Source organism: Chrysemys picta, chromosome 2 (genome assembly GCF_011386835.1).
Source record: "Chrysemys picta bellii isolate R12L10 chromosome 2, ASM1138683v2, whole genome shotgun sequence".
NCBI lineage: Eukaryota > Metazoa > Chordata > Testudines > Emydidae > Chrysemys > Chrysemys picta.
This window is the reverse complement of record NC_088792.1, coordinates 175,547,340-175,557,250: the sequence shown is the minus strand read 5'-3', so window position 1 is coordinate 175,557,250 and position 9,911 is coordinate 175,547,340. Positions and strand designations below refer to the sequence as shown.

Genomic DNA, 9,911 nt, shown 5'->3' with positions numbered 1-9,911 from the left:
CACAAGCCTTGTCTAAACTCATGGCTAGATTTGTCACTTTACAATCTGCCCTGAGTAAGGGATAATATAAACTTGCACTGTGCTAGGAGCAGCCTAGGGTGCAGATTGTGAGTCACACATGGGTAGGCCTGTGTTCATCAGCTGGTGTGCTAATTCAGAGGCAAGGGGACAAGGCTCTGCCCAGCTGTCTATAAAGGCTCTGTGGAATCAGTGTCCCTTCTTGCATTGCAACCTGTGGTATGGGTATTCAGTGCAAGAGAGGATGGAGAGCACCTTACAGCTCAGTAAGGGTGATGATCTAGCTCTGTAGGTTTTAGTGAAATGTCGTTCCCCTGCATTGTTCTAGCATCAACACATCTCAACAGGTGCTAGCAATGATGTGAGCACTAGCATATCAGTTTTTAACCACTGTGTCAGTTAACTGTACTCTGAGCAGGGTTGCACAGTTGTGTGGTAAAAGCATTGCCTCTACTAGCGCACTCACCATCTAATATTGCTGGGACTGTACTGGTGCTTAAGCAATGATGAGAAATTTCCCTGAAATCCAGAGTGTAGACTCTGACGTACAATCTAATTTTCAGTGAATTTACGGGCTTGTTCTTGCATGTATGCAGGTGCTTTCCTGCCTGACACCTCTTCTGTCAGAGATTCATGCAATGCACATGACTAGATAAGAGTCTGTCTAGCTAAGTTTGTATACAAATCAAGGATTTGTAGGAGGAGATTCAGTAGTGTGTGCACAAATGATCACCTACAGCCGGGGTGGGCAAACTTTTTGGCCTGAGAACCGCATCGGCTTTCGTAAATTGTATGGAGGTCCGGTTAGGGAGGGAGTTGTGGCCTGGCCCCCACCTCCTATCTGCCCTCCCCCCAGGACTCCTGCCCCATCCAATCCCCTGTGTTCCCTGACGGCCCCTCTGGGACCTCTGCCCCACCCACACACACCCCTGTCCCCTGACTGCCCCTGGAACCCCTGCCCCTGCCTACCCCCTGCCACCCCATCCAACCTCTCCTCTCGTTCCTGACTGCCCCCTCCAACCCCGCCCCCATTCAACCCCCTGTTCTTCTCCCACCCCCTATCTTCACCCTCGCCCCCTGACCACCACCCCGAACTCCCCTGCCCTCAATCCAACGCCCCCCCCCCCCCCCGCTCCGTGCCCCCTTACTGCACTGCATCTGCCACCACACTGCTACCACCACGCAGCACAGAGCACCGGGTCAGGCTGGGCTGTGCAACTGCGCTGCCCCAGGAGCTCACAGCTCCGCCATCCAGAGCATTGCACCAGTGGCAAAGCGAGCAATCTGAGGCTGCGGGGGAGGAGGAACAGCAGGGGAGGGACCAGGGGCTAGTCTCCGGGGCCAGGAGCTCAGGGGTCGGGCAGGACGGTTCCCATGGGCTGCAGTCTGCACCCCTCTAACCTATAGAAAAATCAGACTGACAGTGTCACTGTCATGTCTATATTCTTCACTATTGTTAGTCACATCCTGTTGTTAAGTGTCTTGGAGGAGACAACCAGATTTTTTGCCTGATAGGCTGATGGGTTTCTTTCATTACCAACAGAATGGCAATCTTCTGCTTCACTGAGGGCTTTTTTGCTTGCATCCTCTTAAAGGCTGGCCCCAAGCACATCCACCTGTAAAAGCCAGTGTTCATGTTGCACTGAGAAGGAGATTAAACACCAAAAATGGATCTTGGTCTTTCTGTTGAGAATAGCCCTTTCAGAAGCTTGTTCCAACATGAACTATAGGATTTTTGCACAGGCAAACAGTTTTCCATCTGGCACGCAAAACTTATTTGAGGGGTGTGGCTTCTGCTGGGACTATAGGCATCAATGAGTCACACTTATTTGGTACTGATGCAGTGCCCTACCCCAACGAGTGTCTGTTTTTCTCTCCTCCCTGTCAGCCATTAATTGTCTTTAATTAAGGTGCTTTGAGAAATCACTCACACTCATCAATACTGTTACTGTTAGCTATTCACGCTGGCCAGTGGAGTGGCAAGGACTTCAGAGTTGTTATAAAGTACTAAGATTCCCAAAACACAAGCCCTCCCTACATTTCAAAGCTGTTTGTTTCAAGTTCAAAGGACATGCTGCACAAGAGGGAGTGATAACTCATTCTCAAAAGGTGCCAGCTTCAGACAGCATGCCAATAGGTTTATGGCATTAGCTCTGCTTTAATTAGGGTTGGGGTGTGTCTTTTCACCTTGATAAGCATCACAAGGCGTAGGAAGCAAAGTCTGAAGCAGTCATCCTGCCACACCTCACATGCAGGGTCTTCTCTGTATGGCATTCAGCACATTTCAGAGCCCGAGTTTCCTAAAGCACCAAGAAAAATTAGATGCTGCCCCTCCCTCCCCCACCAGCATAACCTATTCAAAGAAATTCCAAAAAGGTAAATGGATTCTGAACAGAGTTGTTACCATACCAGTTTGGAAGGCAAGAAGGAGAACTGGATGTGATAACACTTTATTTGTGCTAACTATAACAGGATGGAATGCCTTTAGGAAACCATTTGTAGATTACTTGGTAAGTAGAATAAGAGGGGCACTGAGAATACTAGAGGCATGATTCTGCAGGGAGATGACTGTACCTTGTAAGGCCTTGTCAACACGGGGGGGGGGGGGTATATTTCACACTAACTTTAGTTTGATTGCATTAAAATGACCTGCATCCACACAATGCAATTCTTATGCTTTAACTGGCAAGTGAATACAAATTTTATAGTCCACTTTTAAAAATTATTAAATTAATTACAGATTGAGTTAGTGCAAAGTAATGTGCTTGTAGACACATCTCTACTTCACACTAGCTTGGCAGTCCTCCAACTGCTATCCCACACTGCTTTGCGTGACACTGGGACTGGTGTGTCTGTTTACCTGTGCACTCTCTGCTGCTCTGGGGTCCACTTGACCAGACGTCACTTCCCCATTCAAATGCTAACATAATAGCAGCATTGGTCTATTTGCTGTTGCACGCTCCTGGAGCTGCATACCTCAGCATTCTTCCACTGTTATTATAGCAGTGTTACACAATGTCTTGTGCAGATGCCTGGAGCCTTGCAGAGGTCCTGGATCTCCATGCCTTCTGGGGAGAGGCAAAAGTGCAGGCAACCCTTACCAAAACAAAAAACACAACCCCATTCCAATAAAGACATGCATGAAGCTTCATTAAGGAATGGCCAAGAAGAGTCACTGCTGGGACTCTATTCAATGCTTCACCAAAAGAAAAGGGCCCAAGAGAGCTTGTAAGAAAGCCAAGGACAAAGACCAGTTCTTCAGCAGTGCTCTTGCTACTAGCCCCTACTTTGAGAAGCTGAACTGGCTCTTAAAATACCCTGAGAGAAATCCTGGCCCAACTGAAGTCCATGGCAAAACTCCCATGGGGACCAAAATTTGATCCCATATATTTGTTTAGGAGACAGATTTTCTATTACATTTCATTACTTTCCTCTGTAGCGTGGCCTGGATGCAGCTTTCAAGAAGAGTGTCCATCAATTTATAGAATTATTGAGTGCCAACAGTGTGTTCAACACGCCACTAACATTTAAGAAGACCAGTTCTTGTCCCAAAGGGTGTCTACAGCCTAGGGCAAATAGAGAGAGAACAGTTCATTGAGGGAACATAAAAACTCCAGATGATTGTGATATTTTGGGGATCATCCAGATCAGTAAGGGTTCACCACCCACCTTGTAACTATGCTATGCTGCTATGGCTCAGAGCTTTGATCCCAGTAGCCAGCCTTCAAGCATAAAGGTCTCACCCTGGCTTCCACTTGCCTAGTTACTCTTTGTAGGGAGACAGTCAATAGTCCTTCTGGTCCCAAGTCTCCCCAAATTCATCCTCAATTTCTCAACTACCAGACAGATGCTTGGTTTTTCCCCCTCTGGTTCATCATCTCCCAAAGGAATTAAATCAGCTCACTCTTGCACACATACGCCACCATTTGCACAACAGAGACCTGTTGGGGTAAAAACAAACAAAAGGTGTGATAGGAGAAAAAAAAAGTCTCAAAGATAAAATATTAAGAAAAAGCAAACCGATACACGTTACACAGAAAATAACCATAAAGACAGAATCTCAGGCTTTACACTTGTATATTAGCAAAAATTCCCTTCTGTACTACAAGTTACCTACTGCCTCTGAACAGTTTCCTAGCATGGCCTCTGTCCTAGAGAGTATGCATGTTTCCACAGACAGCACCCCGTTTAGATGCTGGCCCTCACTCAGTTTCTGGATAGCCTTCACTTTAAGCCCTCTTCCCTTTTAACAAGGTTTGCAGCTTTGTCTCCTTTCTCTCAGACTAGGGTAATCCATGGTTACAATGAACAGGATCAGAGCAGCAGGAAAGGAAGATGATTTGAGCAGAAGCTATTTGGATAAACTGGAGCAGGGTTGAGATGAGATAGGAGGAGGTGGTTTCCATTTATTATCAGTACTAGTATTTCAGTAGTGTCTAGGTGCCCCAGTTTGGACCAGGACTCCATTGTGCTAGGCGCTGTCCACACACACAGTTTAAAAAATGGGTTTCTGTTTTATAAAGGATTAGATGAGAAAGTTATACAAACTAACCCAGGCACTTACGCTTTTATTTCTTAACACAAAGGACCAGACACTGCCCTCTGAGAGGTTAATGCAACACCATCACTTTCAATGCAAGTGACACTCACTCAGAGGGTAGCTTAACCCTCATTAATTATTAGGTTTAGGATTTTAACTCAAGTGTAGGTAGGATGCAGTGTGAGGCTGGGCCATGAGTTATCGCTCTGAGAAGGCAACCTGCAATTGAATTCATATTTCAGTAGCTGAGTAATTTAAATTTCTACATTTCAAACATGAGTGTTTCTTTGGTCAAGTTGTTCCATCAGTCCCATTATTGTTTGCATTACAGTAGCAGTAAACAGGTCACCTACCTCCTGGGCAGGCATGGCTATACAACAGCCACCTCTAGTCCCCTTTCTCCAGGGCTACTCAAACTCCACCTACTCCATATTTTAATAACATTCCCCTTTTGAAACAAGATCCAATTATTTAGTCTCTACAAATATTACTGCTTCACACCAGCTGAGCAGACTAATGGTTCTGCAATTCATACCATTCTCTCCTTGAGTCAGGAGTCACCACCTTCACACTAATCTCATTTTCTAAGAACCAGGAAGTAGACCACAGTTCAATCTCTCTCACTCCCTATGTTAGGAGTCCCCAGCTCTTCTTCACAGAGTTGGGTTATAATTGAAACAGACCTTTGACTCCCTATTTTAGCCACTTTTGACCCCTATAATACTCAACTTCCTCCTCAAGCCAGATCCAGCTTCTGCCCTGCCTGGCACTCCAGCTGCACCTAACAGGTGTGTCCCAGGGTCTCACTCAAGCTCCTATCCTACTTTCCTGCAGGCCCTCCCTTAGAGCCTGAGTTAGTCACAGGACCTTCCTGTCACATGACCAAAATCATTTTCCCACCTGGGGAAGTGAGTTGATCTTGTTAAAGGCAGAGCTGAGGCCTATCTCCTCTAAGGAGCCAACCACCCTATGACAAGCACCTAGAGCTCCCCACTGAGATCAGGGGCCAATTGCACAAACTGTAAAAACACAGTAAAAGATAGACCCTAACTCAAAAAGCTTCCATTCCTCATAGACAGTCAAAGGGTAGGAAGTATCATTACCCTCATTTTGGAGACAGGGAGTTGAGGCGAAAAGAGATTAAGTGACTTGCCCAAGATCACACAGGAAATCTACAGCAGGCTCTCTGTGTCATTATTGATCATCCTTATTCTAATTTGCTCACTGCAGAAAGATAGATACAATCCTCTTTCCCCCCAAAGAAGAGGTGCAACTGAAAATGTAAAAAAGCAATGGCTTCCCCTGCCCCAGACTTTTCAAGACCCTGTTAGGCAGAGATGCTCCCCATCCAGCCTGCAGCTCCAAATGTGCTGGTAGAAACCACTTTAGAGATCAGTTGTTGAAAAGATTCCCCATGGGGATGGAGGGGCCAGAAGTGCAAAGAATTATTTATTCCTCATCAAAATGCCATTCCCTGCCCTAACCCCATTCCTGACTCCATCACACTCCATGATAGACCGCTGGCTGATGGCCACACTGCCTTCCGCTAACGGGCAGCGTTAATGCTGGGTGAACTCTGTCCCCACTGCACACACCCTCCTAACCCCTACTCCCCTGAGTGCGGAGAGTTTCCCAGTATAGCTGGGCCCTGAATCCTCCCTTGCCAAAGGATTTCAACCCCCAACCCTAGGGTTGCCAACTTGGTAATATTTTAAAAACCAGACACTCCAGCGGGAATGCTGGAACCTCCCCTGCCCCACCTATTCTCCCCCAAACCCCACCCCACCCCTGCCCCACCTATTCTCCCCCAAACCCCACCCCACCCCTTTCCCCAAGGCCCCCTCCCCCTACTACTTGTTGCTTTTCCCCTCCCACCCCCTTGCCGCTACCCCCTCCCGGGTCTGGAGGGACTCGCCTGTGGAGCCAGGGCTGGGAGCTGCAGCTGCCTGAAACAGATAGGAGGCAGCCCCAGCTGAGTAGGGGCCGGCGCGGGTGATGACCCAGCAGTTCTCCGCCTCCTCCACCCACAGTAACTGGACATTGGGTGTCCGATCAGTAGATCTGACTGGACACTGTCGGGGGTCCCCTTTTTGACTTGACTTTCTGGTCATAAACTGGGCACCTGGCCACCCCACCCCCATCATTGTTCATTAACTAGCCTTTAAACCCTGAGTTTGGGTGTTGGATATAAGGGGATTTCTTTCCCCACCCCTGACCTGGGACACAGCAGCTGTTTGAGAGGGCAAGGAATGAGGAGGACTGTATCCAGCTGAGAACGCAGAGGGCATGGCATGGAATCCCAGAGCTAAAAACAGGGTGACTAGAGCTATGTTAACCACAAGGTGCTGGGCATTTCCAGCCATCTGTTCCCAGACTTGTGCAAATGCATCAACGTTGAGGTTCAGAATGGGGGTGATGCTCCTGGGAGACTCTGATGTCTCAGATGGGCACAGGGGGCTTCCACTTGCATGCACCTGCAGGGAGCAGGGACATCAGCACATGGAGCCAAGAGAGCTGGGCCAGTTACTAACACTGACATTTTCCAGCATGGTGCCCCCTCACGAGAGCTCAGAGCAATTTGCTTCAGGGGGGGGGGGCAAAGGGTCAGCATTACAGTTGGAAGCATTGGGACACAAGGAAGTGATTCCCCTAAAGCTACACAGAAAGTTAGCAGCAGGGCTAGGAATGGAACCTGAAGCGCAGGCCCTTGTTCTAACCAATGGAGAACCTGGCTTCTCTAGACGCTTGCATTTTTTATTCTGAAACCGGTAATCTTTGGTGGCTGGGTAGATCAGGAGCTGCTCTTGTCTCTGACAACAGTGGTATGGTGTCAGCAGATGAGTTCTTGTCTAGCAGCCCCATAACATTTTGTCCCCAGACATCAACACAGGCAGGTTGGTTTGGGGACGCTACTGTAACTTTATTCAGGAACATGACTGGGACAATGTGGGATCTCACAGTGAGGAGGAGGGGATCCCCTGGGATCACACAGAAAAAGAGGACAGGGCCACATGGGGTGATGCAGGGCATGGGGACACACAAGCATGCCTGGAAGCAGGGCCGTCCTTACCCATATGCAAAGTATGCAGCTATGTAGGGCACCAGGAAATTTGGGCACCAAATTTCCTGGTGCCCTGCGCAGCTGTGTGCTGCTCCAGCCTCTGCTCCGGCTCTTCCCCAGGGCACCCACCTGCTCCGACCCCGCCCCAGCGCCGCCTCCACTCCCCTGAGCTCTGCAGCATGGCCAGGCCTGCACTCACCTGCGGTGGGAAGTGCAGACCCGGCCCCAGCCGCACTGCCAGTGAGTGCTGGGGGGTGTTTCCCCCTTGCCCCCCAAGCCAGCCTTCCCCCCATGGAGGCCTGGGGCCCACGCCCCTGCTCCCCACCCCCCACAGAGGCCTGGGGACAGCCCCCCTGCAGAGGCCTGGGGCCCCACACACACACACCCCATGGGGGGACTGCGTAGGGCCCCAGAATACCTAGGGACGGCCCTGCCTGGAAGAGGACAGGATCACATGGAGTCACACAGGAAAGAGGATGGGATCGTGGGAGATCATGCAGGGAAGAGAAGGGGATCCCTTGGAAACATGGGATTCTGCAAGAAAGAAATGACAGAAGGGAAATACATTTTCCTTGTGTTGGTTCAACAGCCATCTCCTGTCAGTGGTTCCTCAGCTCTGGAAGTTACCTTGGTATGGTGGCTCAGCTTCTCTGCTGTTTCACTGCTGAATCAGACAGCATTGAGGACTCCCCCCTCCCATCTCCCCATCATGGCTATGCTGTGACGGGTTCATGACATTCAGGTTCAAATAACATCCCTGTTTCTCCATAACTGGGGACAGGATCGGGGGCAAGTTAAAATCAGAACCCACTTCTTGTGCCTGGCGGGGCATCTGGGACAGGCAGGAGCTCAATAGACCAGCTACCTTCAAGAGATCCATCCCATACAGGCACTGGATTAGCAGGTGTCCATTCCCTCCTTCCTGCTGCATGACTGAGACCTCCCTGCCCCACGGGAATGCAAACCACTGATCCTAGCAGAGGGAGGCAGAACACCTCCTCTCCTCAACTTTCAGCAGGTTCCACTCGCTGAAAATCTCTGGAACTGCTCGCTGGAAATGCTCAGGGAACTTCATGTTGCCCCCTGCAACTTAGATCCCATCTCGCTGGGAAAGGGTGGGATTGCAAAGTGCCTAAAAGAGAGAGGCGCACAAGTGTGTTCATTTAAACTCTCTACACACTGTCAGACAGCCATTTCTGCTTTGCTTTCTGCACTTTTCTTATTTATCTTTAGAGTCTATTGCGAGTTCTAAAACCGATAGATCTGTAAGTCTTTAATCAAGGAACTCAAACTCAGCACATTCATAAGAAACATGGCATGGGGGATAGATTAATGAAAATGATTGATCCAATGTGTTCTTTATGCTCTGTCTACCCTATCGATTTCACAACAGACTTTGGAAGGAAATGAACACTTTTAAATTATTTGTGTCATTGGGGAAGCGAGTACAACTTGATTTATTTTAATATACAGCTTGGGGCAAGAGGTACTGATTCATAAATGTAACTAATAAAAAATATATTACTTGCAAAAACTGGGAGGCTGTTTCTGCCCCCCATCCCCACACTCTTGTCTATAGATGTCTTCTCTCCATCTGAGTGCTATGGATGATCCTGCAATGCAGAGCAGCCAGTGGGAAGCCTGGGTAAGAATGCCATGATTTAAAACAGCCTCTGGAGATGCTCTGGCTTATGCCAGGAGGCAAACTGGTTCCTGGTACAGGCAGAATCCAGGTGGCATAAAAGTATCATAAAGCCACCTTTGCCTCCCTCCCCTTGGGCTGGGCCAGCTGTGCTGTGTCTTAGAAGAGCGCAGAACTCTGCCCCTCTACTTTTCACTTTCCTTCAGAAAATAAGGGCTGTTTCTAAGATTATATAGTCTGTCACTTTCTCCTAAGGGAGCCACACGTTAGGGTCCAGATCTCTGAATGTTCCAAGCTGAACTTTGTGACTTTGTCCTCACCCACAACTAATTCAGATTTGGGGACAATTTATACTTCCTGTAGTGGGAAGAACATCTTGACAGCTCAACACTGTGTGGCATTTAATTTCATGTATTTATACCTGCTTCTGTATTTTTCATTTCATGCATTTGATGAAGTGGGTTCTAACCCAAGGAAGCTTATGCCCAAATACATTTGTTAGTCTCTAAGGTGCCACAAGGACTCCTCGTTGTTTTTTCTTCAGCTTCTAATGGCTCTATTTACTGTTTATACTTTTTTTATCTGATGGGACTCCGTCAGCCTACAAAATTAAAAAACAACAACCCAACAGTTTCTGGAGAGTTTACTAA

General features: G+C 48.3%; 1 long non-coding RNA gene across 1 annotated transcript; it reads right to left on the bottom strand.

Moving 5' to 3' along the window:
- Nucleotides 1–1,164: 1,164 nt before the first annotated feature.
- On the bottom strand, nt 1,165–5,489 carry LOC135981622 (uncharacterized). The gene is made up of 3 exons (XR_010598738.1): nt 4,912–5,489; nt 3,688–3,959; nt 1,165–3,584 (listed from the first exon to the last, which is right to left on the bottom strand). It is a non-coding gene; the product is annotated as an uncharacterized LOC135981622 (long non-coding RNA).
- Between the last annotated feature and the right edge of the window lie 4,422 nt (nt 5,490–9,911).